Raw genomic sequence first — 25,744 nt, forward strand, 5'->3', positions numbered from 1 at the left:
CTATTCATGAGATGTCACATGGCATTTGGGTGTACTCATCTAGAGGCTGAGCTACCTCTGGATTCATGGAACTAGCTTCTCCTGGCTCCCTGCTCAGCTCTCTCAGAGTTTTGATTCATCTAGGAGAATGGTCTAAGAAGTCTGCACAGGCCAGGCACAAAATGAATGCATGGGAGGAGGGCACTAAAGTACAAGTGTGTATTGTGAGTTTGTGCAAGGGGTAAGGGAGCTCCAAGGAGAAAACCACTAACTCTGCCTGGGGGTTCCAGGAATGGCAACCAGAGGAAGGGATATTTGGCCTTGATGGTCTTGATGGACAGAGAGATTGCTTTTTAAATCAGGCACATAAGAAGAAAGATCAGTCCTGTGCAGAGGAAACAGTGTGTGCAAGGTCTAGTGCTATTTTCTCCTGCAGAAAAGGAGGCAGGGGTGGAAAAGTGGGGGAATCATACTGCCTTCTAACCCTGCCCTTCTCCATAGTTTGTGACCCAGTTTTATAACCTCTGCTTTTGTTTCCTTGTCTGTAAGCTGAGGACTATAATGGAGTCTACCTTCGAGACTGCTCTGAAGAGTAAATGATGAAACGCCTATAGCACTTAGCTCAGTTCTTGGCATTTTCAAGTCCTGGATGAGTATTGGCTATCATTACCATCAGGGAACAAAGGGCAGTTTGGAATGGTTGAAACAACATGCTGTCTGGGGACAATGGAAAGACCCAAGGTTAGTCAGGGACCAGATGGGGGAAGGAACCAGAAGTTGCACTAAGGATTTGGACTTGATCCTATGGGTCATGGGAAATCACTGAAGGTTAATTCATTCAAATTCTGTCCTCCAGTTGCTTTCCTTTCCTGGAAGATACTTCCCAGAAAGCCTCTCCTTTCTCGTTAGGGATCCAAACTGTCCTGGGTAATGCCCGCCCCCCCTCTAAAAAGAAATCAGCCCACATAGTGCAGCCCACACTCATCGTACTCTGCATCATCAGACCGCCTCCTTCTAACACCTTAGCTGTGGGGCACTGGATTCAAGAGCCTGCACCTGGGTTTTCCTTATCATCACCAGTGAATGTCCATGATTGCAAAACAAGGAGAAGGAACCAAGTCTGGCCCTCACCAAAGCTCTGGGCCCCAAAGGAAAGTTTGTTGAGCAGCGTCTCCTTGTCCTACTTAGGACAAGTTGCCTGGCATGTGAAAAGCCCTGGAAATGTGCCACAAAGTGGTGATGTGTCCTGCACGTAATGCTGATGGAATTTGAGCAGCAGTTCACCAATGGAGGATGCCCGTCTGTTTGTGGGGTTATCAGGGTAATGGATCCTGGCATTTTGCTCACACCATCTTTACAAATGTCACTTTCACTTTATTGTACATTAACCCCAATCTCTTCACAAGCTCCAGAATAAAACTTCTTTGCAAACAACCAAGGTCCATCTACTGCTCTGTTAAAAATACCCCAGCATGAAAATACTGAAGCATTAGATAAATCCATGATCAGAGATATCATAGCAGACTCACCTGAAAATGCCTGCCTTTGACCGGGAGAAATCCATCTTTCTTTCTCTTAGATGGGACATTGATTACTCTCCACCCCCATGGTAACCCCTAAATTTAGGTAATCCCTAAATTCCCAAGACTGATCAGATTTCAAATACTGTATCCTAGTGTCATTATGAGCCCATATGTATCTATTCCTCTGAACCCTCAATGGAACTCAGCCTATCAGCTGGTGACAGGTTGATTCTCTAGTTGTGAATGAATGAATGAACCCATGATGATTAGCAGATAAAGGTTCTATATCCCCACTAAGTGCACATGAGTTTTATCCACTTCTTTTTCTCTTCCTTGATCAATTACTCTCTGTTGCAGAGACAGAACACCTTCCGATGTTCTTGCTAACAATCTGCAGTTTGGGTCTCACTTCCTCTCTTGAAAGAACAACCCCCAACAGTGAGTACTTAAATTAATCCACCTCTGCTGCCACACTGCACAGCCCATCTATCACAGCAATTTGTGCAAATGCCACTCTCGTATCCAGCTCTATGTATCATGTATTTTGAGATTGCACAGTTCCTGAGGCCTTTGTAAAGCAAACCTTTCATGAATAAATCAGGAAATACCCTGATGCATGCTTTATGTAGAGGAAGATATTCTATTTAGGTCACGCAGGGAAGTTCTGCCAAGTTTGCTAAAATGAACAAATCCCCTGAGTGCAGTCTACCTCTACACATTCCAAAACACAAGCAAGTATCTCCTAGGGCCCCGTGGCTGTGCTTTGTAGACACTGAGGACTCCAGGTCTATAAAGTATTAGTTTGATCACCTGAGGCTCCAAAGACTTTCAAGTCAGGAGCCAGGCAAGGAGTTTTGCTAGTCCATGGGAGGAACTTTGCAAACTGATAATTTGTCCACTATGGTGCCTGGGGCAATGGGACTTCTGCAAGCAAAGGAGGAAGGAACAAGAAAAATTACAGTGAGCCTGTTGTCCCAGCTTGTTTTTTGAATCCACTTAAGAAAGTCCCTGACTTTGTTTGAGTCCAAAGCATTGCAACGGACTCTTCTGAGCCTCTCCCAGAACACAGGATGTGGCCTAGTGCGCCCTCCCCTTTAGCAATGGAAATTCTTCTGATAAGAGTAAGGATTTCCAGATTTCTAGCCAACCTCGAATTAGAGAAGGTTATCTGGGGTAGAAGAATGCAGAACAAAAATGTTGAATGATTCCCTTCCTTTTAACAAGGGCAGGCGGACCCACCCCCTTTTGCCCAAAAAAAGCTGTCTGAGATTAGAAGATCTGGTTTGAAGATGGATGGAGCATTGACTTGGATTGAGGGGGGCTAGAGCATGGAGTCATTTTGTCCTCAAGAAGGTGGGCAGGAAGTTTTGCCAGGCTCTGAGCTAATAGGACCTTGCTTGGACAGGGTCTAATGTTTGCTTTCTGGGCTCCCAAATTTGTTTTGGGCAGTGCAGTTAATGCCAATCAGCCATTCAGGGACCAACTCCTCCTAACAAAAGTCAACAGAAACAAATTCAAAACAAGAATTTTCAAGAAGTTAAGGGTGTTGTTAGCAGCCCATCAGCCCATACTCTGATTACTTTGGGAAGTCAAAAGATAATCCAAAGGTTCCCTGTGAGTAGAATCTGAACAAAGGGACTTTATTTTTCTTACTGATCCCCCTAATCTGAGAGGGTGCCTCTACCTTAGCTTTGCCCCTTCGATTATGTTAAATACATAAAGACCATATCCTCTTTCCTTCTCTTTCCACTACTTTCTTCCAAACATCTGTCTTTGGTTGAAGCTTTTTCCCTTATATCCGATAATGCCCAGCTTTAGAAAGCTGAACTATTCTGACGACACTCTAAGGATATCATTGGGTGCGCCCAAATCTTTTCAGCTTTCATTATCATTTATTGCCAACGTGAATATTTTACATGTAGTTGGTCACTCACAACTTGATATCCTAATATTTACCTTCTAAAAGTGTCACTGATTTCCAAGTTTTTAGGAATACAGCTTCTACCTGTACCACTCACGTGATTCAGAAGTTTGAGTTGAACCTCATCCCTAATGGACTGAATGACTTCAGGCAAGTTTCTTCATTCATAAAACATTGACCAAAATCTGTACTTGCCCCAATCTAGAGAGAAGGACCAATTGAATTTATACTGAAGCATGGTATGAACTATAAGTTGCTATACAAATAGGAAGTGATTTTGCTGAAGATTTCTCAAATAATGTCTCTGGGTTGTCCTTTTGTTTCTTAGTACTTTCTGCAGTGTCTGGCATATAGGTGGAAATCAGTACAAGTTTCTTGCTTGATGCTTGTCTTGTAAATGGGAGCCCGAGTGTGGGAACCAATTCTCTAAGGAAGAGGAAATAGGAGAGGGCTTAAAAGAGAATATACTTTTTTTTTTCTCATTATAAAAGTGATTGAAGCTTAAAACATAAAATTTAGAAAATGTATGAAAGTAGTAAGAGGAAAATTAAAATACTTCATTTTTGCAACCTGTTAGCATTTTGCTGGGCCTTTCTTTATTCTTTCTTTCAACTTACACATACACTCACATATCCTCAGAGTATAATACTGTCCCTTTAAGTGCTGACTACAGCTCAGACCTGGAAATATATTTTCTCAGCAGGCAAAGGGATAGGAGATTACTTCCCCGGCAAATCTATTAGTTCATTAATTATTAGAAATCTGAGAAATGTCAGTGAGGGCCTATGAAGCCTCATTCTCTCTTGGTTTTACTCTTTAAGATAATAAAAGTAATAATAGCTAATATTTATTCAGTGCTTACTATATGCCAGGCATTGATCTAAGCCCTTTATACATATTAACTTATTTTATCCTCATGACTACCCTAAATGGCAGGTACTACAGGTCCATAATCCCTTACCTACAATTCCACAGTCCAAAAAGCTCTGAAAATAGGAATGTTTTGGTAAGTTTGGTACAAACTCCTTTGGTAGCAAAAACTCATCTGATCTGAGATGAGGCTATTCATAGTCTTTATTTATCCTACTTATGAATAGTCAAGTTTCACTGAAAAAAAAATTGTGTTTGATGATAACCCTTAGAACTTTCTAAGGGTTTTATGTATTAGATAGTAGACATGCTTTATTACTTGTATAAAAATTTGAAAAATTCTACATTCCAACTCATATTCAAACCTAAAGATTTCAAGTCCACGGTTGTGAACATGCATTATTATCCTCACTTTACAGATGAAAAGATGAAAAAAACTGAATCATAGAGGCATTAAGGAACTTGCCTAAGCTAGGTCAGGATTCTAATCCAGACTGGCTTTAGAGTCTGCATTAAAAGTGTCCACATTTGTATAATTCTCAAAAGCTTATACAACCCTCTCAGGCCCACTAGCTTTATATATTATACTTAAGAGGTTTTACTCTACTTTATATTCAAGACAAGTGAGATTTAGGGAAGTCATAGGACTTGCCCAAGGTCCCTTAACTAATACAGCAGAATTAGGACTCAAGTGCGAGTCTGCCGGTTCTAATCTTAGCATCCTCGCTGCTGTTCTGGGATCACTTGGAATAGTCACCAAACTCATGTCACACTGTCATCAGCTAGACCCTAAGACCTGACCTTTACTGCCCACCTGCTTGGACTCACTGACCTATTTCCCACATTTTTCCTTAAGCTCTTCTCTGCAGCTTATCTCTTAACTCAGGCAGATGGAAACTGAAACCACCCCTCGAGCAATGGCAACTGCCCAACAGGACCTACAGCGAGCCCAGACCCACCAGACCAGCTTGAGTGTCACTCCAGACTCATTACTGCACAGAAGGACCATGGAGTGACCCCTGGAATGACTGATAACTACCTTTGCCTCATTATAATACTAAAATCTCTGCCCAAGCCTCATTTACATAACATACAATGTATGTATAGGCATGTTTCCTTAAGGCACGTGTACCATCTTATGCTCGCCTCTACATAGGATGCCAAGGTTCCCTTATCTAAATATTCATCCTAACCCTAAATAAAAGTAACCCATTCATCTTTACGTGAGACGAGTCATGGCTTTGGAAGCCATTTCCTGTGATCTCTTTATTTACTGCAAATAAAGTTTTCTTTGTGCAACAACTCAGCTTAGTACAGTTTCTGAGTCACCACAGAGTGAACTCATGTTGGTTTGGTTACAACAATACAGCATTACTTTTTCACTTACACCAACATGGCTACTAAGGCAGACTGCACAAAAACCATTCTACCTTGTTTAAGCCACTGATGGCCAGAAAATGTATGAGAAAGCTTGGAGCTGTCCACACATCACTCAGGGGTTTGGTCAGATACCAGCGTCAATTTCCCAGACTCTTTAGGCTCCTCGGAGGCTAGAGGTCATTCCCCCTTCTGGCTCCTGGCAGTCCCTCCCAGGCACAGCATTTGGGCCAGAGTGCATTGCCCCACATCCGGCCAGGTCCCTGGGACAAGGCACCCGTGCTATGACTCTGATTGGGGCAGGGCTGAGGAGTCCACAGGTATTACAGCTTGTGTGACAGGTGGTGTGAATCAAACTCCTTACAGAGAAATCTGGGGGGGAGGGGCCTTCAGCAGGAGGGCACCCAGATTTTTCTCATCCTAGAACTCCCTTGTTGCCCTGTAGATCTCCCAAGATCCTGCTAGACTGGACTTCCTCTAGAAAGTGTGGTCACAGCCAAAACCAATAGGGCACCTCTCTAAAAAAAATTAACAGTGATGAAAAGGACACTAGAACTTAAGGCCAGAGATGTGAGACCTAGGTCCAGCTTTGGGACTTTGGACCAGTCCTGACCTCTCTGAGCCTCTCGGGGATATGTGCCTGTCCTACCAATGCCACATGAATATCGTATGGATTCAGAAATAGTTGTAAAGGAGTCCAGATATCATAGTATCATTGAGACATATAACAACATGAAAATTAGCTGGGGCTCAGGACCTAAATGGCCATAGCACAGTCTAATCTTGTGAATGCACCTGAAGAGTAGTTGACAAAAGGGCACTGTCTGGGTACAAAGTCTAGAATGTGGAAGGAAGGGACAGGCCAGCCAATCTGTGCTTGACTCAAACACACCTAGGGCGCTGTTAGCAGTTTTGAGTTTCATGTTTTAAGACTAATAGAGATAATCCTCATAAAGCTCAGATCCCTGAGGGTGAAATAGCTTGGTACTCTAATGTCTACCTTGAAAGTGAATCCTAGACTTAGTTTATGCTGTTTCCTCTGCTTGGATTGCTCTACTCAGATATGACAGAGACAGTGACCACCAAAATGAGCTTAGTACATGGCAATCTGACTTCTGGCAGAAGTTTTTCACTCCTGCTTTGTTCCTAGCACCTGGCTCCATTTCTCCTTGGTCCTAGGGCCTAACCTTGGTTCCATCAATCCCCTAGGCCTTACTTGCCTCCTGTAGGCAATGAAGGACACAGCATCTCTGGTTTGGGCATCTGTGCTCTCTTTTTGTGCCATGGCTTCCCCTCACCCTCTTTCCATCAATGTTTGCCTGTTCAGGGTAAGGAATAGTACATTCCAGCCCTGGGCTGCAGAACTCAACCCAGGACCTGCACACTTGGCTGAAGCTCCCAGGTCCAGGGGAGAGTGAGTATTCCCAGATTTCCTTTCCTCCCTCCAGACCCCCACAAGGTAGGTGAGGTCCTACAGCCTGGGGGCCCCTCTATTCCTTTACAGTGGGACCCTGGAAAGGGACTCAGGCCCACAGTCAGCTCTGCTACATCTGTGGAATATCTGGGACACCTACCGCTCTGAGGTTCTAATGGCTGGCTATAAACACAATGTAGACAGGATTTAGGGGCTGGGGTAAGACAGGAAGTTCATGAGAAGAGGATGGAGAAGTACTTCACAGTTTCTTACAGTTTTCCACAACTACCACGTCCCTCTCCCAATACCAAGGGCATTGAACCCCAATTCTTTGCTTTCATTTCTCTCTCTTTCATCAGACTTTGAGCACTGTGAAGGTCCAGCACTGCTCCTCTGACTTACCTGCTTCTAATTTCCCAGGGCTAAGCTTGGGCCCTTGCTCTTGATAGGAGCTCAGAGTGCTTGCTAATTGAAAGAATGACCAACTGAATGAATGAATGAATGAACTATTCAAGAGTTATGACTGGAAACGAACGTTATATCACACATTCCTATTTCAGAAATCCAGACCTGCTAGACAGGGTTGACAGAATTCCCTCATCAGAGCAATTTCATGAAGGTGGGATATTTTGTCCCCAAATTGGATAGTGGATGGCTGCTTACTCTGGGCAAGTTAAAGCTGGAGCACATGAGCTATGTTAAGATATAAAACTTTACCTGCAATCTCCACTCACTAAGATGGCGGAGGAGTAGGAGACCTGGATTTTGTCTGGTCCCAGGAATTCAGCTGGATAGGGATCAAACCATTCTGAACACCTATGAACTCAATAGGAGACCGAAGAAGAGAGCAGCAACAACTCTCTGAACAGAGAAGTGACCACTTACTGGAAGGTAGGACGTGCAGAGAAATGAATCCAAGGCGATATTCGGGAGGATAGACGGCGGGGGAGGGGGCCTCCGTCGGCCGCTTCTGGCAAGTGATAGAGCCGCGGAGCACAAAATCGGACCTTTTAGAAGCCGGCTCCGCTGAGGAACGTCACTCCAGTGGCTAAGTGGGGGGTGGAACCCTCGCGGGACAGTGTGGTCTCAGGACTCTCGGGGTCACAGAAAGACCGGGGGTACCTGAGTGCGGCAGAGCTCCCAGGTATCAGAGCGGGGAAGCCGGCTGCAGAGAAGGAGCTGAGGCGCGGGCTCTCAGCTCGGGGTTGCCACAAACTGTGATCGGTGACAGTCGGGCCACTGCTCCTCCAGCAGGGACCCAACAAGCGGCAGATCCGGGGAGACTCCCCTTCCTCCCCCGGGAGGAGCAGCGCGGGAGCACACCGCAGGGATCTGCTGGGTTTGGAGACTCCACACGGGGTCAGGTGCCAGAGATAGAAACGCTCGGTCACAGGCCAGGTGAGCATAGAGTGCGGCCAGAGACCGGGGAGACAGGAGTGACTGACTGCTTTTCTCTGGGGGCACACTGAGGAGCGGGGCCCCAAGTTCTCAGCTCCTCCGGGTGGAGATTGGGAGGCCACCATTTTCACCCTGGTCCTCCAAAGCTGTACCGAGAGCTTGCAGGGGACAAAAGCTCCTGAGAGGAAACCTGAGCAGCTTGCTTAGCCCAGACCGACAAGGGCGGGGCAATTCCGCCTCCGGCAAAGACATTTGGGAACCACGGCAACAGGCCCCTCCCCCAGAAGATCAGCACGAACAGCCAGCAAGCCAAGACCAAGTTTACCGATCAAGGAGAACGGGAGAACTCCAGCGCTAGGGGAATACTGCACATAGAATTCATGGCTTTTTTACCATGATTCATTAGCCTTTCAAAGTTAATTTTTTTAGCTGTTTTTTTTATTTTTCTTTTTCCCTTTTTCAACCAACATCTTATCAATCCCTTTTTTAAAAAAAAGAAAAATTTTTATTTTTCATTTTTAGAGACATATTCTATCCCTTCATAGTAGTTACCTTTATTTTTGGCAGATATATATATAAGTTGTTCTCCCTTTAAAATTTTGAGATACAGTTTCTTCTAACAGATCAAAATATACCCTAAATCTCTAGTGTATGGCTTTGTTCTAGTCTCCTGCCTGATCACATTCTCTCTCCCCCTTTTTTTCCCTCTTTCTTTCCTTTTCTAAAATCCTCTTCTTTCTATTTTCAAACATCTTATCAATTCCTTTTTTAAAATTTTTTATAATTTTCATCTTTACAGTCATATTTCATCCCTGCATCGTATCAACCCTATTTTGTACATATATAAGTCTTTCTTTCTTTAAAATTTTAGGAGGCACTTTCTTCTAACAGACTAAAATACACCCAAAATCTAGTGTGTGGCACTGATCTATGCACCACCCTGATCATATTTGATCATATTCTGTGTTTTTATTTTGTTTTGTTCTGTTTTTGTTTGTTTTTACCTTTTTCTTTTTTCTTTTTCTCTTTCTTTTTTCTTTCTTTCCCTTTCTTTTCCCCTGGTTTCAGGGGTAAAGAATCAAATCTTCTCTGATTTGATTAGAGTATACTTTCTGGGGACGTTGTTAACCTGTTAGCATTTTGTTCTCTGATTCATCTATTCTCCTCTGGACAAAATGACAAGACAAAAAAAAAATCACCTCAGCAAAAAGAACAAGAGGTAGTACCGTCTGCCAGGGACCTACTCAATACGGACATTAGTATGATGTCGGACCTAGAGTTCAGAGTCATGACTTTAAAGATACTAGCTGGGCTTGAAAAAAGCATGGAAGTTATTAGAGAAACCTTTTCTGGAGAAATAAAAGAACTAAAATCTAAGCAAGTTGAAATCAAAAACGCTATTAATGAGGTACGATCAAAAATGGGGGCACTAACTGCTAGGATAAATGAGGCAGAAGAGAAAATCAGCGATATAGAAGAACAAATGATGGAAAATAAAGAAGCCGAGAAAGAGATAAACAACTACTGGATCACGAGGGCAGAATTCGAGAGATAAGTGATACGGTAAGATGAAACAACATTAGAATAATTGGGATCCCAGAAGAAGAAGAAAGAGAGAGAGGGGCAGAAGGTATACTGGAGCAAATTATAGCAGAGAACTTCCCTAACGTGGGGAAGGAAACAGGCATCAAAATCCAGGAGGCACAGAGAACCCCTCTCAAAATCAATAAAAATAGGTCAACACCCCGACATCTAATAGTAAAACTTACGAGTCTCAGAGACAAAGAGAAAATCCTGAAAGCAGCTCGGGAGAAGAGATATGTAACCTATAACGGTAGAAACATTAGATTGGCAATAGACCTATCCACAGAGACCTGGCAGGCCAGAAAGGACTGGCATGATATCTTCAGAGCACTAAACGAGAAAAATATGCAGCCGAGAATAGTATATCCTGCTAGGCTATCACTGAAAATAGAAGGAGAGATAAAAATCTTCCAGGACAAACAAAAACTAAAGGAATTTGCAAACACGAAAACAGCCCTCCAAGAAATATTGAAAGGGGTCCACGAAGCAAAGAGAGAGCCTAAAAGCAGCATGGACCAGAAAGGAATACAGACAATATACAGTAACAGTCACTTTACAGACAATACAATGGCACTAAATGCGTACCTTTCAATAGTTACCCTGAATGTAAATGGGCTCAATGCCCCAATCAAAAGACACAGGCTATCAGATTGGATTAAAAAACAAGACCCATTGATATGCTGTCTGCAAGAGACTCATTATAGACCCAAAGACACCCCCAGATTGAAAGTGAGGAGGTGGAAAACCATTTACCATGCTAATGGACACCAAAAGAAAGCTGGGGTGGCAATCCTTCTATCAGACAAATTAGATCTGAAACCAAAGACTGTAATAAGAGATGAGAAAGGACACTATATCCTACTTAAAGGGTCTATCCACCAAGAAGATCTAACAATTGTAAATATCTATGCCCCAAACATGGGAGCAGCCAATTAGATAAGGCAATTAACAACAAAAGCAAAGAAACACATTGACAACAATACAATAATAGTGGGGGACGTTAACACCCCCCTGACTGAAATGGACAGATCATCTAAGCAAAAGATCAACAAGGAAATAAAGACTTTAAATGACACACTGGACCAAATGGACTTCACAGACATCATCAGAACATTCCATCCCAAAGCAACGGAATACACATTCTTCTCTAGTGCCCATGGAACATTCTCCAGAATAGATCACATCCTAGGTCACAAATCAGGCCTCAACAGGCACCAAAAGACTGGGATTATTCCCTGCATATTTTCAGACCACAATGCTTTGAAACTAGAACTCAATCACAAGAGGAAAGTCAGAAAGAACTCAAATACATGGAGGCTAAAGAGCATTCTACTAAAGAATGAATGGGTCAACCAGGAAATTAAAGAAGAATTAAAAACATTCATGGAAACCAATGAAAATGAACACACAACTGTTCAAAATCTCTGGGATGCAGCAAAGGCAGTCCTGAGAGGAAAGTATATAGCAATACAAGCCTTTCTCAAGAAACAAGAAAGGCCTCAAATACACAACCTAACCCTACACCTAAAGGAGCTGGAGAAAAAACAGCAAATAAAGCCTAAACCCAGCAGGAGAAGAGAAATAACAAAGATCAGAGCCGAAATCAATGAAATAGAAACCAAAAGAACAGTAGAACAGATCAATGAAACTAGGAGCAGGTTCTTTGAAAGAATTAACAAGATTGATAAACCCCTGGCCAGACTGATCCAAAAGAAAAGAGAAATGACCCAAATCAACAAAATCATGAATGAAAGAGGAGAGATCACAACCAACACCAAAGAAATACAAACAATTCTAAGAACATATTATGAGCAACTCTATGCCAGCAAATTAGATAACCTGAAAGAAATGGGTGCATTCCTAGAGATGTATCAACTACCAAAACTGAACCAGGAAGAAATAGAAAATCTGAACAGACCTATAACCACTAAGGAAATTGAAGCAGTCATCAAAAATCTCCCAACAAACAAAAGCCCAGGGCCAGATGACTTCCCAGGGGAATTCTACCAAACATTTCAAGAAGAATTAATACCTATTCTCCTGAAACTGTTCCAAAAAATAGAAATGGAAGGAAAACTTCCAAACTCATTTTATGAGGCCACCATGACCTTGATCCCCAAACAGACAAAGACCCCATCAAAAAGGAGAATTACAGACCAATATCCTTGATGAACATGGATGCAAAAATTCTCACCAAAATACTAGCCAATAGGATCCAACAGTACATTAAAAGGATTATTCACCATGACCAAGTGGGATTTATCCCTGGGCTGCAAGGTTGGTTCAACATCTGCAAATCAATCAACATAATACAATATATTAACAAAAGAAAGAACAAGAATCATATGATCCTCTCAATAGATGCAGAGAAAGCCTTTGACAAAGTACAGCATCCTTTCTTGATCAAAACTCTTCAGAGTATAGGGAAAGAGTATAGGGAAAGATATATCAATATCATAAAAGCCATCTATGAAAAACCTACAGCGGATATCATTCTCAATGGGGAAAAACTAAGAGCTTTCTCCCTAAGGTCAGGGACACGGCATGGATGTCCACTCTCACCACTGCTATTCCACATAGTATTAGAAGTCCTAGCCACAGCAATCACAATAAAAAGAAATCAAAGGCATCCAAATCAGCAAGGAGGAAGTCAAACTCTCACTCTTTGCAGATGATATGATACTGTATGTGGAAAATCCAAAAGACTCCACCCCAAAACTGCTAGAACTCATACAGGAATTCAGTAAAGTGGCAGGATATAAAATCAATGCACAGAAATCAGTGACATTCCTATACACCAACAACAAGACAGAGGAGAGAGAAATGAAGGAGTTGATCCCATTTACAATTGCACCCAAAACCATAAGATACCTAGGAATAAATCTAACCAAAGAGGCAAAGGACCTGTACTCAGAAAACTATAAAGTACTCATGAAAGAAATTGAGGAAGACACAAAGAAATGGAAAAACGTTCCACGCTCATGGATTGGAAGAACAAACATTGTGAAGATGTCAGTGCTACCTAGAGCAATCTACACATTCAATGCAATCCCCAACAAAATACCATCCTTTTTCAAAGAAATAGAACAAATAATCCTAAAATTTGTATGGAACCAGAAAAGACCCCGAATAGCCAGAGGAATGTTGAAAAAGAAAAGCAAAGCTGGCGACATCATACTTCCGGACTTCAAGTTCTATTACAAAGCTGTCATCATTAAGACAGTATGGTATTGGCACAAAAACAGACACATAGGTCAATGGAACAGAATAGAGAGCCCAGAAATGGACCCTCAACTCTATGGTCAACTCATCTTTGAGAGAGCAGGAAAGAATGTCCGATGGAAAAACACAGTCTCTTCAACAAATGGTGTTGGGAAAATTGGACAGCCACATGCAGAAGAATGAAACTGGACCATTTCCTTACACCTCACACAAAAATAGACTCCAAATGGTTGAAAGACCTAAACGTGAGACAGGAGTCCATCAAAATCCTAAAGGAGAACACAGGCAGCAACCTCTTCGACCTCAGCTGTAGCAACTTCTTCCTAGAAACATCGCCAAAGGCAAGGGAAGCAAGGGCAAAAATGAACTATTGGGATTTCATCAAGATAAAAAGCTTTTGCACAGCAAAAGAAACAGTCCACAAAACCAAAAGACAACCGACAGAATGGGAGAAAATATTTGCAAATGACATATCAGATAAAAGGCTAGTATCCAAAATCTATAAAGAACTTATCAAACTCAACACCCAAAGAACAAATAGTCCAATCAAAAGATGGGCAGAAGACATGAGCAGACATTTTTCCAAAGAAGACATCCAAATGGCCAACAGACACATGAAAAAGTGCTCAACATCGCTCGGCATCAGGGAAATCCAAATCAAAACCTCCATGAGATACCACCTCACACCCGTCAGAATGGCTAAAATTAACAAGTCAGGAAATGACAGATGTTGGCGGGGATGTGGAGAAAGGGGAACCCTCCTACACTGTTGGTGGGAATGCAAGCTGGTGCAACCCCTCTGGAAAACAGTATGGAGGTTCCTCAAAAACTTGAAAATAGAGCTACCATATGATCCAGCAATTGCACTACTGGGTACTTACCCCAAAGATACAAATGTAGGGATCCGAAGGGGTACATGCACCCCAATGTTTATAGCAGCAATGTCCACAACAGCCAAACTGTGGAAAGAGTCAAGATGTCCTTCGACAGATGAATGGATAAAAAAGATGTGGTCTATATACACAATGGAATATTATGCAGCCATCAAAAGGAATGAGATCTTGCCATTTGCAACGACGTGGATGGAACTGGAGGGTGTTATGCTGAGTGAAATAAGTCAGTCAGAGAAAGAAATGTATCATATGACCTCACTGATATGAGGAATTCTTAATCTCAGGAAACAAACTGAGGGTTGTTGGAGTGGTGGGGGGTGGGAGGGAGGGGGTGGCTGCGTGATGGACATTGAGGAGGGTATGTGCTATGGTGAGCGCTGTGAATTGTGCAGGACTGTTGAATCACAGATCTGTACCTCTGAAACAAATAATGCAATATATGTCAGGAAAAAAAAAGAAGATAGCAGGAGGGGAAGAATGAGGGAGGGCAATAGGAGGGGGAGACGAACCATGAGAGAAGATGGACTCTGAAAAACAAACTGAGGGTTCTAGAGGGGAAGGGGGTGGGGGGATGGGTTAGCCTGGTGATGGATATTAAGTAGGGCGCGTTCTGCGTGGAGCACTGGGTATTATGCACAAACAATGAACCAGGGAACACTATATTAAAAACTAATGATGTAATGTATGGTGATTAACATAACAATAAAAAATAAAAAAAAAACACTTTACCTGCACTGCAGCATTGTCTGAAGTCAGAAGTTCTCTTCCCTGTTTGCACATGGAATCACCTGAACTTTTTAAAAAACAATCTGTGCGTTCCGCTTCAGAGCAATTGAGTCCAGATCTGAAGGTATGGTTCAGGCCTTGGCATTTTTAAAAGCTTCGCAGATGCTGAGCTCCACATACTTGCACAGTAATGGTTGAGACCACTAAATGACAGCGAAGTACTAAGTTTATGCTTGAAATCTTATTCTGTCACCATCAGCTGTGTAGCCTCAGTTTTCCCATCTGCAAAGGGGGAGTATTACATCTACCTCCAGTTGTTAATATAGATAAAATGACACACGCAAAGATAAAGACTTTGTGTACTAGTGCTCGCTATTATTTTCCTTAATAGTAATTACTTTTATTATTTTGTATCAATGTCTTAAAATACAAGTAGAAAAAATATTCTACTTAAATTAATCAAGGTTTATTTCATGCTTAAAACCTATTAAGAATTGTACAAAATACAACACAAAGAGAAATCAAACCCAGTGTCTGGGCAAGGAAAATCCATGTACTGAGTTACTTATCATGGGCTAGGCTCTTCATACACTTTATCTCATTAAATACCCTCACTCATCCCATGCAGGGGCTATTTCCATCCATGCTTACAGATGAGGAAACTGAGTCTTGGGCAGGTTATGCCAAAGTCTCACAGCTCCCGTGTGAGAGAGCTCGGTTCAAACTCAGGACCTACTGCATTCAGGTCTGTGCTCATTCACTGCATCACCTTTGGGCTCCTGGGATGTATGTGCTGGGCACAGCCTCCCTTCTCTCAAGAAATCTGTAGGTAAGAGGAAGGGATCATTTGTGCTCAGTGGGGGAAAAGCAGAGAAGGCTTTTTGACGGAAGTGAAAATCCAATTGGGATTTGGAAGATGAAAAGGATTTCGCCAGGTGGGAAGTAGGAGGGCAAGCACATTCCTGGTGCAGAAAACCAACAGGAGTCAAAGCAAAAGAACAAGGCCACCCTCAGATGACTTGAGGTGATGCGCATTGTATGCTTGGCTACATCATTCCTTATTCCTCCCATGGCGTCACTCTCTTAAGAGAGACTCCTTCCGAAGGAGGACCTTGGAGGGATTGGCAAGTAGTCTCAGCAACATTCTCTCCAACTGTCTTTGTATCAAAGCAAAAAACCTCCTCTGCATTCTGGCCTACTGTCCTATTGATGTCCAGGCGAGTTTTGTCAGTCAAATGCTTAATGTGCAAAGGGAGCTCTAGCATAGACAAGGGTACTTGTGTCTCTCCTGTTCATGTCAGACACAGCATGTGTGCATCTATATGCACATGCAAACACACACACACACACACACACACACACACACACAGTGAGGAAGAGACCCAAGAATTCTGCTGGGCCCAGATCTTTCTCTTCATACACCACCAAAGCGGCTTAGTTCATTTTTTCTTTGCTAACCAGACTCCAGGTCCCATCTGCTCCTTGCAAAGCAATAAGGTCAATGCCAATTTCCCTTTCATCATCCATGTCTGTGGCTGAGCTGTCTGCGGTGGCAGAAATGAATGTTCTCCATAGCTCCCAGCTCCAGGGTGGCCACTTCCAGCCTGCCGACAAAATGCGAGGGCGCTACATTACAGCCAAGCAAAATACACTCTGCTGTGTCAATGTCCTTTGCACGGCAAGGCCACAGAAGGGGAGACCCTCCTTTGGAGGAAGCTCTTCCACCGCCCAAGGTCTGCTTGAGCCTGTTGAGAATCACAGCTCAAAAAAAAGCAAAGCCTAATATATGTAATATGAACTCTGTGGTTTCCTCTGGCACTTGGCATCACCCAGGCTGTCACATTTCAGGTCTCCAGTTCCACAAAAACAAAAAGACCATGTGTGTTAACCACACTGTCCTGGAGATTAGATCAAAATTCTGATTGGAGAATAAGGTTAATCATGAGTTCATCACCCAGTGACCTTTGCAAGGGCTGCGACCCAATGAGGTTGCTATTGTGCAAAGACCCGATTCAGAAGGAGCTCTATGTAGGTTTCTGCAGTTCAGGCTGCCTGGATTCCGAGGGGAGGGGGCTCGGAGCTCCAGGCTGATTCCTGCAAGGGAATGGGGGTGGGGTGGGGAATGGTACAGGAAGTGAGATTTATAAACTCAGTCTCCATAGAACGTCCCCTGGTCAAGTCAAATTAAGTAATGGGAAGGGGAAAGGAGCATTTTTGCAAGTTGGTTTGTGGGCATGTTGTTGCAGGAAAGAAACCTGGTAACTCCTCTTTGGCTGAAAGGCTCCAGCTCCACTTGGAATTGAACAAAGAAACACACCCTTGTAATGCAGGGTCAAGAGGCCCATGATCAGGGATCAAGGTAGGAAAATCCTTCCAGAAGTTGGCATGGTGGAGGTGAAAACAGACTCTGCTGCTTTGTTTACAATTATGGGGGCGGGGGGACAGGGGTGTCACGTGACTTTCAGCACATACCAAAGCGAGTTCTAAATGCTGGCCCTAGTTTAACCCAGTCTTCTCTGGAGAATCAGCTCGGTCCCTGCAGTCCCAGAGCCAGGTGTGAATCCAGGCTCCTCAATTTGCCAGTGATGCGATCCTGGGCTAGTCATTTAACCTCACTCAACCTGTTTCCTCATCTGTAAAATGAGTTCATAATAAAAGGGACCATATTTGGTGAGGCAGTGCATGGAAAAGCCTGCTATAGGGTAAATACTCATTATGTACAAGCTAGTAATATTTTTCCAGACCTCTCAAACCAAACTCCCCCTATCACTCCTGCCCCATCTACTGCCTCTCTCTCCCTAATTTTATTCTTGAACAACAGAGAACTTCTTAGGGTCTCCTGCCATCCTCTCCATCATTCTCTTGTCAGTACATACACACATACACGCATGCACACGATGGGAGGAGATGCTGGTGCAAGCCTACAGGGCTCTCTGTGCCTTTACACATACTACTTCCTCTGCCTACAAAGCCCCTTCCTATTCCCAAATGTCTTTGAAACACCACTCAGACTTCATCCCCTGTGAACTTCCCTTGAGGCTTGATTTCCCTCACAAACAATACCGTCTCCCAGCACAATAGAATTCACCAGTCCAATTTCTGTGCTTTTTTCTTCTGGACTACAACAGTCTGTGTCTATTGTTGCATGAACCACATTCTGTATATTTACCTGCGCATAGGCCTGTCCCTCACATTGGATGGTTCCAAGCACAGAAGCTATGTGCACAGTCAATCCACTAGTAAATGACAGAGGCAAGACTAGAATTAAGGTCTATTTCTAAGGCATTTTTCTCCACCAAGATTTATTGACCCAAAAAGCAATCAGGGCACACTTCTGTCTTTTCCATAGCACTTGGTCCGTTCCTATATCAGATTATGCACCATGTTGTACACGTTCATATGTTTCGCCCCCATCCGTCACCAATTCTTAACCTACAGTGTCCCATGATGTGCAGGAAAGATGAAGTTCATGTTGATAAGTAAGAATGAGATGGGACATACACAGGATAAGCTTTGATTATGCACAGTTCTCTCGGCAACAGGAGAAATTCCACTTATTTTCCTCCATTTAAAAAATTATAAGCAGGGACACCTAGGTGGCTCAGTCAGTTAAGCGTCTGCCTTTGGCTCAGGTCATCATCCCAGGGTCCTGGGATTGAGTCCTACATTGGGCTCCTTGCTCAGCGGGAGCCTGCTTCTCCCTCTGCCTGCCTGCCACTCCCCCTGCTCCCATGCTGTCTCTCTCTCTCTCTCTCTCTCTCTGACAAATAAATAAATGAAGTCTTTAAAACAAATAAAAAATCATAAGCAAATGCAACCCACAGTAATATTATTGGGATACATTTGGCTCCTCTTACTTTATCTTTCTAAAAGATTTTATTTATTTATTAGAGAGAGGGAGAGAGAGAGAGAGAGAGAGCACGAGAGGGGAGAGGGTCAGAGGGAGAAGCAGACTCCCCACCAAGCAGGGAGCCCGATGTGGGACTCGATCCCAGGACTCCAGGATCAAGACCTGAGCCGAAGGCAGTCACTAAAACCAACTGAGCCACCCAGGTGCCCCTCCTCTTAATTTAAAAGCCATATGCAGGGGCACCTGGGTGGCTCAGTCGTTAAGCATCTGCCTTCGGCTCAGGTCATGATCCTAGGGTCCGGGGATCGAGCCCCATATTGGGCTCCCTCTTCAGCCGGAAGCCTGCTTCTCCCTCTCCCACTCCCCCTGCTTGTGTTCCTGCTCTTGCTATTTCTCTCTGTCAAATAAATAAATAAAATCTTTAAAATAAATAAATAAATAAAAACCAAATACAAATAATATTTATTTTAATTATATTAGTAACAAATAATTTGCCACTTGCCTTACAATTATTCATATCACATCAATGTGTCGTTGAATTACAGTTGAGAATTGCTGAACTTTCATACATATTTACAGAGCCCAGAACTTTGTAGATGGCTGGGGATAAACGTTGAAAAAAAATGGGCAGTTGTTTCTGTCCTTGTGAAGATTTCAAATCAAGGGAACATATTAATAAATAGTTGCAGATGTGAAAATAATTGTAAATATATAATTACAAATGTACATGATATTTATATAAAAATATATGTATGATATAATAATTCAAAGGAAACACATGGGGCAGGGGTAGTGATATCTGCTTTAGGTAGGTGGCCATGGAAGGAATTTAGAAGAGGTGACATTTAACTGATAAAGTAGTGGTCTCCAGAGTGGGGACCCACAGACAAAATGCTGTGCCAGAGATCTGAGATATAGAAAAAAATATAAATATATATAGAAAAGTATTAAAAATTTTAAAATCTAAAAATAAGAACTTCTATTCCCTTCATATCTATTGATGATACTCCCTCCCCCACCCCCATCCATTTGTCAGCTGACCACACGTCACACACAGTAGATTAGAACTCTTGAGAGGGAAAATGGAATTCCACAACATCTAGGAACAGACAGTGGTACCTCACTTGTTCTTTCTCTGTCCATGGACAGTAATGCATTACAGTTCATGAGTGCCTGATTAAGTAAATTTCCACATGACATTATTTAGTTTTAAATAAATGAACACTGACAAAATTAACAAGTGCCTTTAAAAGATTCCTCCAAAGAAACCATGGATGGAAAATTATAGTAATAAGGTAAAATACAAGCAACATTAAGAAAACAGCAACCGATACATCTACTCCTTGTGTAAAATCTGTGTTTGTTTCATTATGGAGTTAAATATAATTATAATGAAAAATAGATAGAACAAGAATGTTCTCCAAAACAGAAGTTATTAAAATGACTTGAAATATGGATTTATAGCAACTATTATCAAAATGCAGTATTCAGAGTTTGGGAGGTATGGGGAAATGGGGAGATATTGGTCAAAGGGTATAGGCCTCTGGTTATAGGATTAACACGTTCTGGGGAATCTATTGTACAGCATGGTGAGTATAGCTAATAATATTGTATTACATACTTGAATGCTGCTAAAAGAGTAAACATTCTCACCACATACACACAAAATGGTAATTATGTGATGGGATAGAGATGTTACCTAATGCTATGGTGGTAATTATTTTGCAATATATACATGTATCAAATCAACACATTATATACCTTAAACTTGTATAACGTTTTTGTCAATTATATCCCAATAAAGCTGAGGGGAAAAATGCACTATTAATAAAGTGACATGATTTACTTACAATATTATTTGATCTTTACTGTTTTCCTTATAAATCTATATTTACATATATCTCATAATGTACATATTAGCAAAGAAGTAGTTATATAGTTATATATAGTTTATGTACATATTAGCAAAGAAGTAGTTATATAGTTTTCAAATAAATACACCTATATTGGAAATTAAGGTTAAACGTTTTTCCCTACAATAGAAAATCAAAAAACATTTGAAGACTGAATGGATATAAGGGATGAGAGCAATTAACCATGTGACAAGCCTGGAAATAAACAATCCAGGCAGATGGAATAGTATCTGCAAAGACCTGTGGGAGAACTAAGGAAAGGCTGGGGTAGTTGGAGTGTAAACAGCGCAGAGGAAAGAGTGATGTGAGATGTTGTTGGAGAGAGAGGCAAGAGCAGGGTCACTGAGGACCTTGGAGACTGTGGCAGAGTTTATATTTTATTCTAGTAAAATTACCACAGCCTGTAAGTGTTTAAGTAGTGCAATGATGAAATAGAGTAGAAGTTTTAAGAAAATTCCTTTAGCTGTGTTTGGATGAGGGAATCATGCTGGGAAGGCATGGAAATGAAGCAACCAGCTAGGAGGCCGCCATGGTAATACAGGCAAGAGACGATGGTGACATAAACTAATGTGGTAACTCTATAGATAGAGGTAAACAAACTTTAAATGCGTGTTGGATGTAAATTCAATAGACTTGCAGTTGGATGGGATAAGAGTGAAAGGTCGGTGAGGGGAATAGAGGAATCAAGAATAATTTCCAGGTTTCTAGGGCGTCTGGGTGGCTCAGTCAGTTAAGTGTCTGACTCTTGATTTTGGCTCAGGTCATGAGCTCAGGGTTGTGAGATTGAGCCCCATGTCGGGCTCTGTGCTGGGCGTGGAGCCTGCTTAAGATTCTTCCTCTCCCTCTGCCCCCGCCTTTCAAAAAAAAGAATAATTTACGTTTCTTGCTTGAGCAACATAGTGAAAGTTGGTGGCACTGGTTAAGTTAGGTAGTGGGTTTGAGTACAGACTCCAAGATATTTGTTTCTGGCTTATTATGTTTGAAATTTCTGTGAGAAATCCAAGAGAAGATGTTATCAGGTGGTTGGATGGACATGCTATCTAGGATTCCTGGGAGAAATATCATTGGCTGTCTTTAGCTGTTAGTATCTTCAAGGCAGGATGCAACATCTCTAAAGCCTTACGATTTAGCTCATTACAGTGACGGGGCAGAGTCAATGTCTTTTGAATCTAGAAGTTTAGGAGAAAAGGAATAAAGGGAAGAGTACCTGACTAGAATCTAGGTCTAGTAGGTCAAGGAAACAGACATTGTCCCAGCATACACTAGACCTTCCATGGCTGATGGTCCAGTCATTCTCAGTTGGGAAAGAGCATTAAGGCAGGTCAAGGTCAACATCAGAAGAAAAAAAAAAAAAAGGAACTTAGCCAGGTCTAGGGCCAGCTTTGAGGAATACCAAGGCAAAAGAGTATCTCCTCCTTGGATAAGAAATGTTCTGGGAATTCCAGCAGATGAAATATGAAATGAAACAGAACAATGAGGGAGGAAAATTATTTTTCATTTCTGCTACCTTTCTGCTCTATTACCAGATGAGAATTTCATTCAGCCAATATTTATTATGCACTGACTGAGCATTAACTGAAAAAAATTAAGACCCACTAGAAAGTTTAATGAAGTTACTGAATATAAGATAGTTTTTTTATAGCTTCCCTATATACCAAAAAGTATCAATTGGAAACATAAATACAAAAGTACTCAATTTGTCATTAGCCAAAAAAATCCTAACAATAATCTGAATGGGAAATGTTTAGAATAAAAATAAAATCTATAAAACTATACTGAGAAATACAAATTAGGAGTTGAATAAATGGGGAGGCAGATTGTGTTCCTTTACGAGAAAGCCAAGTATTTTAAGACTATAAATTCTTCCAAATTAGTGCATAGAACTAAGAAAATGTCAATCACAATTACAATGGAATTTACTTTTGGAACTTGATGAAATTATTCAAAAGTTTATCTTGAAGAATATATGTGTGAGAATAACTAGCAAGTAGGTAAGGAAGGGTGAGGGTGTAGGAACAGTCTGTTACCCAAGGTAAACTCAGATGTATCAGAATCAGATAAGCTCTCTTGTTACACAAGGATAACTATCGTCTCTGTAGGTCCTTAATATTGCCCACCCATCCTGATAAGCACCCATGACCAGTTCCAGAATTTCCATTTAATTGTACCACCATTCTGTCTGTTATAGCGGAATCTTTCTTTTAAAAAAAAAATTTTATTTATTTATTTATTTGACAGAGAGAGACACAGCGAGAGAGGGAATACAAGCAGGGGGAGTAGGAGAGGGAGAAGCAGGCTTCCCACCTGGCAGGGAGCCCAATGTGGGGGCTCGATCCCAGGACCCTGGGACCATGACCTGACCCGAAGGCAGACACTTAATGACTGAGCCATCCAAGCGCCCCTATAGTGGAATCTTTCATTCCAGCACCAGTCCAATTGTTTTTACAATTAATTTTTTAAATGGCTGATTCTTTCACTAGATTAATTGTTCTCACGTTTTTATTCCTAACACAGTGTTTAATATATTGAAATTGTTTATGAACAAATAAATGACCATTCTAGAGATCCTAGTGCCTTTCTGCTCTATTACCAGATGAGAATTTCATTCAGCCAATATTTATTATGCACTGACTAATGCTGAGGGAGATAGCAGAGAAGCCAAAAACCATTCCATTGATGAGAATTAGAAAGTCTATTAGGAGGATTATTCCTAGTACCTCTGAGTATAGATTATTCATTCCTCCAAACACTTGAATGCCTGTTTCTTAACCTTCTGACATTTCACAAAGGCCACTTAAGAACAGCTACATACGGCATCCAACCTGATCCCTCTGGAGATCAAAAATATTCAATATTTAGTAGCCCAAACATGGCATGATGCAAAAGAGACTCTCAAGTTTGATATCCCCCATGTCTTCCAGATTTAAAAGAAAGAGCTTCCTTGTTTAAGTTCACAAAAAGTACTTTTATTAATATAAGTTGGAAAATTTGAAAACATTAAAATGTTCTGATATTTATTCACAGCTAGAAATCTGGATCAGGGTTTTACTACCAAACCTAATCTTCTTGCTTTGGTACAAGGATGAGAAGCTGTTGCTGTGTATTGCAGTTGGTTCACCAGGTAGTCAGTTTCAAAGCCATAACGGATGGATATTGATTGATGTTTATTTTCAAAATCATTTGAAAATCCTGACACTGCACTGTCTACCTGTGAACTCAAAATGCTGTTGAATGAACTTCAATTAACTGGAAAAGTGGTTTGTCTCTGCTTTGTGCTATACTCACTGGTGAGCTCCTAATTCAAAAGCAGACATTTTGAGACTGTTGTACATTTCCTAGCCGAAATACTCCTTATTGAAAAAAATATATATAACCACCACAGTTAACTGTTCACAATTATGCACCAGAGAGTGTGTTGAGTGTAGGCGTTTAAGATAAAGAGGATGACAATAGCCCTTGTTTCCATGTTGGTCCTTCGGAATTATTCTCCATACAGCAGCCAGAGTGAGTGTTTGAATGAAAAAAAAAAAAATCATACATCTTCCTTGATCAGACTTTCCAATAGTTTCCCATCAATCATGTCCAATATGGCCCTACTTGAATTAGCCCTTGCCTACTTCTGTGTCCTCACTCCTGGTATTCTCATTCATTCCATTTCCATCCCATGGACTTTATACCTGCCTTCATGAACCCACCAAGCTTCTCTACCTCAGACATTTGCACTTACTATTCCCTCTATCTGGAAATCTCTTCCCCACATTTCCAAATGGCTTACTTTCTCATTTCATATATCTCAGCTAAAAGTTATCTTCTCAGAGAGAATTTCCTGCAACCATTTCAAATTAGCATCATTACCACCATCACTTTCTATCCTTTATCCTTCTATATTTTTCTTCACAGCACTAGTAATTACCTAAAATTATGGTATTTATTTATTGTCTGTCTCAACCCCTCTAGAATGTAAACTTCATATGAGTATGAATTTATTTGACTTATCCACAGCTGTATCTCCAATGACTTATGCCATAAATCCTCAATAAATATTTTTTGAATGAGTGAATAAATGAATGTTTGTATTTTGTTCTTGGGGGAGTTTCTGGTGTATATAAACACACAAATAGATAATTCTTTTCTTTTCTTTTTTTTTTTTTTTAGAGAGAGTGAGCAAGAGAAAGAATGCAAGTAGGGGTGGGGGTAGAGGGAGAAGGAGAGAAAATCTTAAGCAGACTCTGCGCTGAGTGCAGAGGCCTATGCAGGACTTGATCTCAGGACCCTGCAGTCATGACCTGAGCCAAAATCAAGAGTCAGACACTTAACTGACTGAGCCACCCAGGTGCCTCGATGATCATTTCTTTTAAGAATTGCAACTCTGTCAGATGGATATGTCATCCATCTTCAAGAAGTAAGGAAACAGACTCAGCAAGGTTAAGTAATTTTTCCAGGGTCATTCAGCTAGTAAATTGATAGAATTCAGATTTAAACCCATAACTATTTTGCCCACAGTGAATTCATTAATTTCTTGTGAATAACAGATTAATCTTTCAAAGAAGATCATGTAGAATTTGCTTATCTCACATAGCCTTCCTATTTATTTGCTTGGCACACAATTTTTATTTTTTTTTAAGATTTTTTATTTATTTGAGAGGGTGAAAGCAAAAGAGATCACAGAGGGAGAGGAAGAAGCAGACTCAGTGCTGAGCGGAGAGCTCAATGTGGGGTTGATCCCAGGACCCTGAGATCATGACCAGAGAGCTGAAGGCAGACATTTAATCAACTGAGCCACCCAGGTGCCCCAACTTCTCACACAATTTTTAGCAGTTACTCATTTATATATGTTATATCATGTACAAGATGCAATACTGTATGCAGAAAACATAAATATATCTAGGGAAGCATATCAAAAGTCTCCCTGAAAACAGTGAAAAATTAGAAGTAGCCTGAAGGCTCTCAATATCAGGGAATTGGTATAGTCAACTGTGATACATTCATACAATGGCATATTATATAGCCCCTGAATGGTAAATTTTACATTTTTTCAATAACATAGAAAAATGTCCTAAATATATCATTTGGT

Source organism: Callorhinus ursinus, unplaced genomic scaffold (assembly GCF_003265705.2).
Source record: "Callorhinus ursinus isolate GAN/ISIS: 27379988/994484 unplaced genomic scaffold, GSC_fseal_2.0 scaffold24, whole genome shotgun sequence".
NCBI lineage: Eukaryota > Metazoa > Chordata > Mammalia > Carnivora > Otariidae > Callorhinus > Callorhinus ursinus.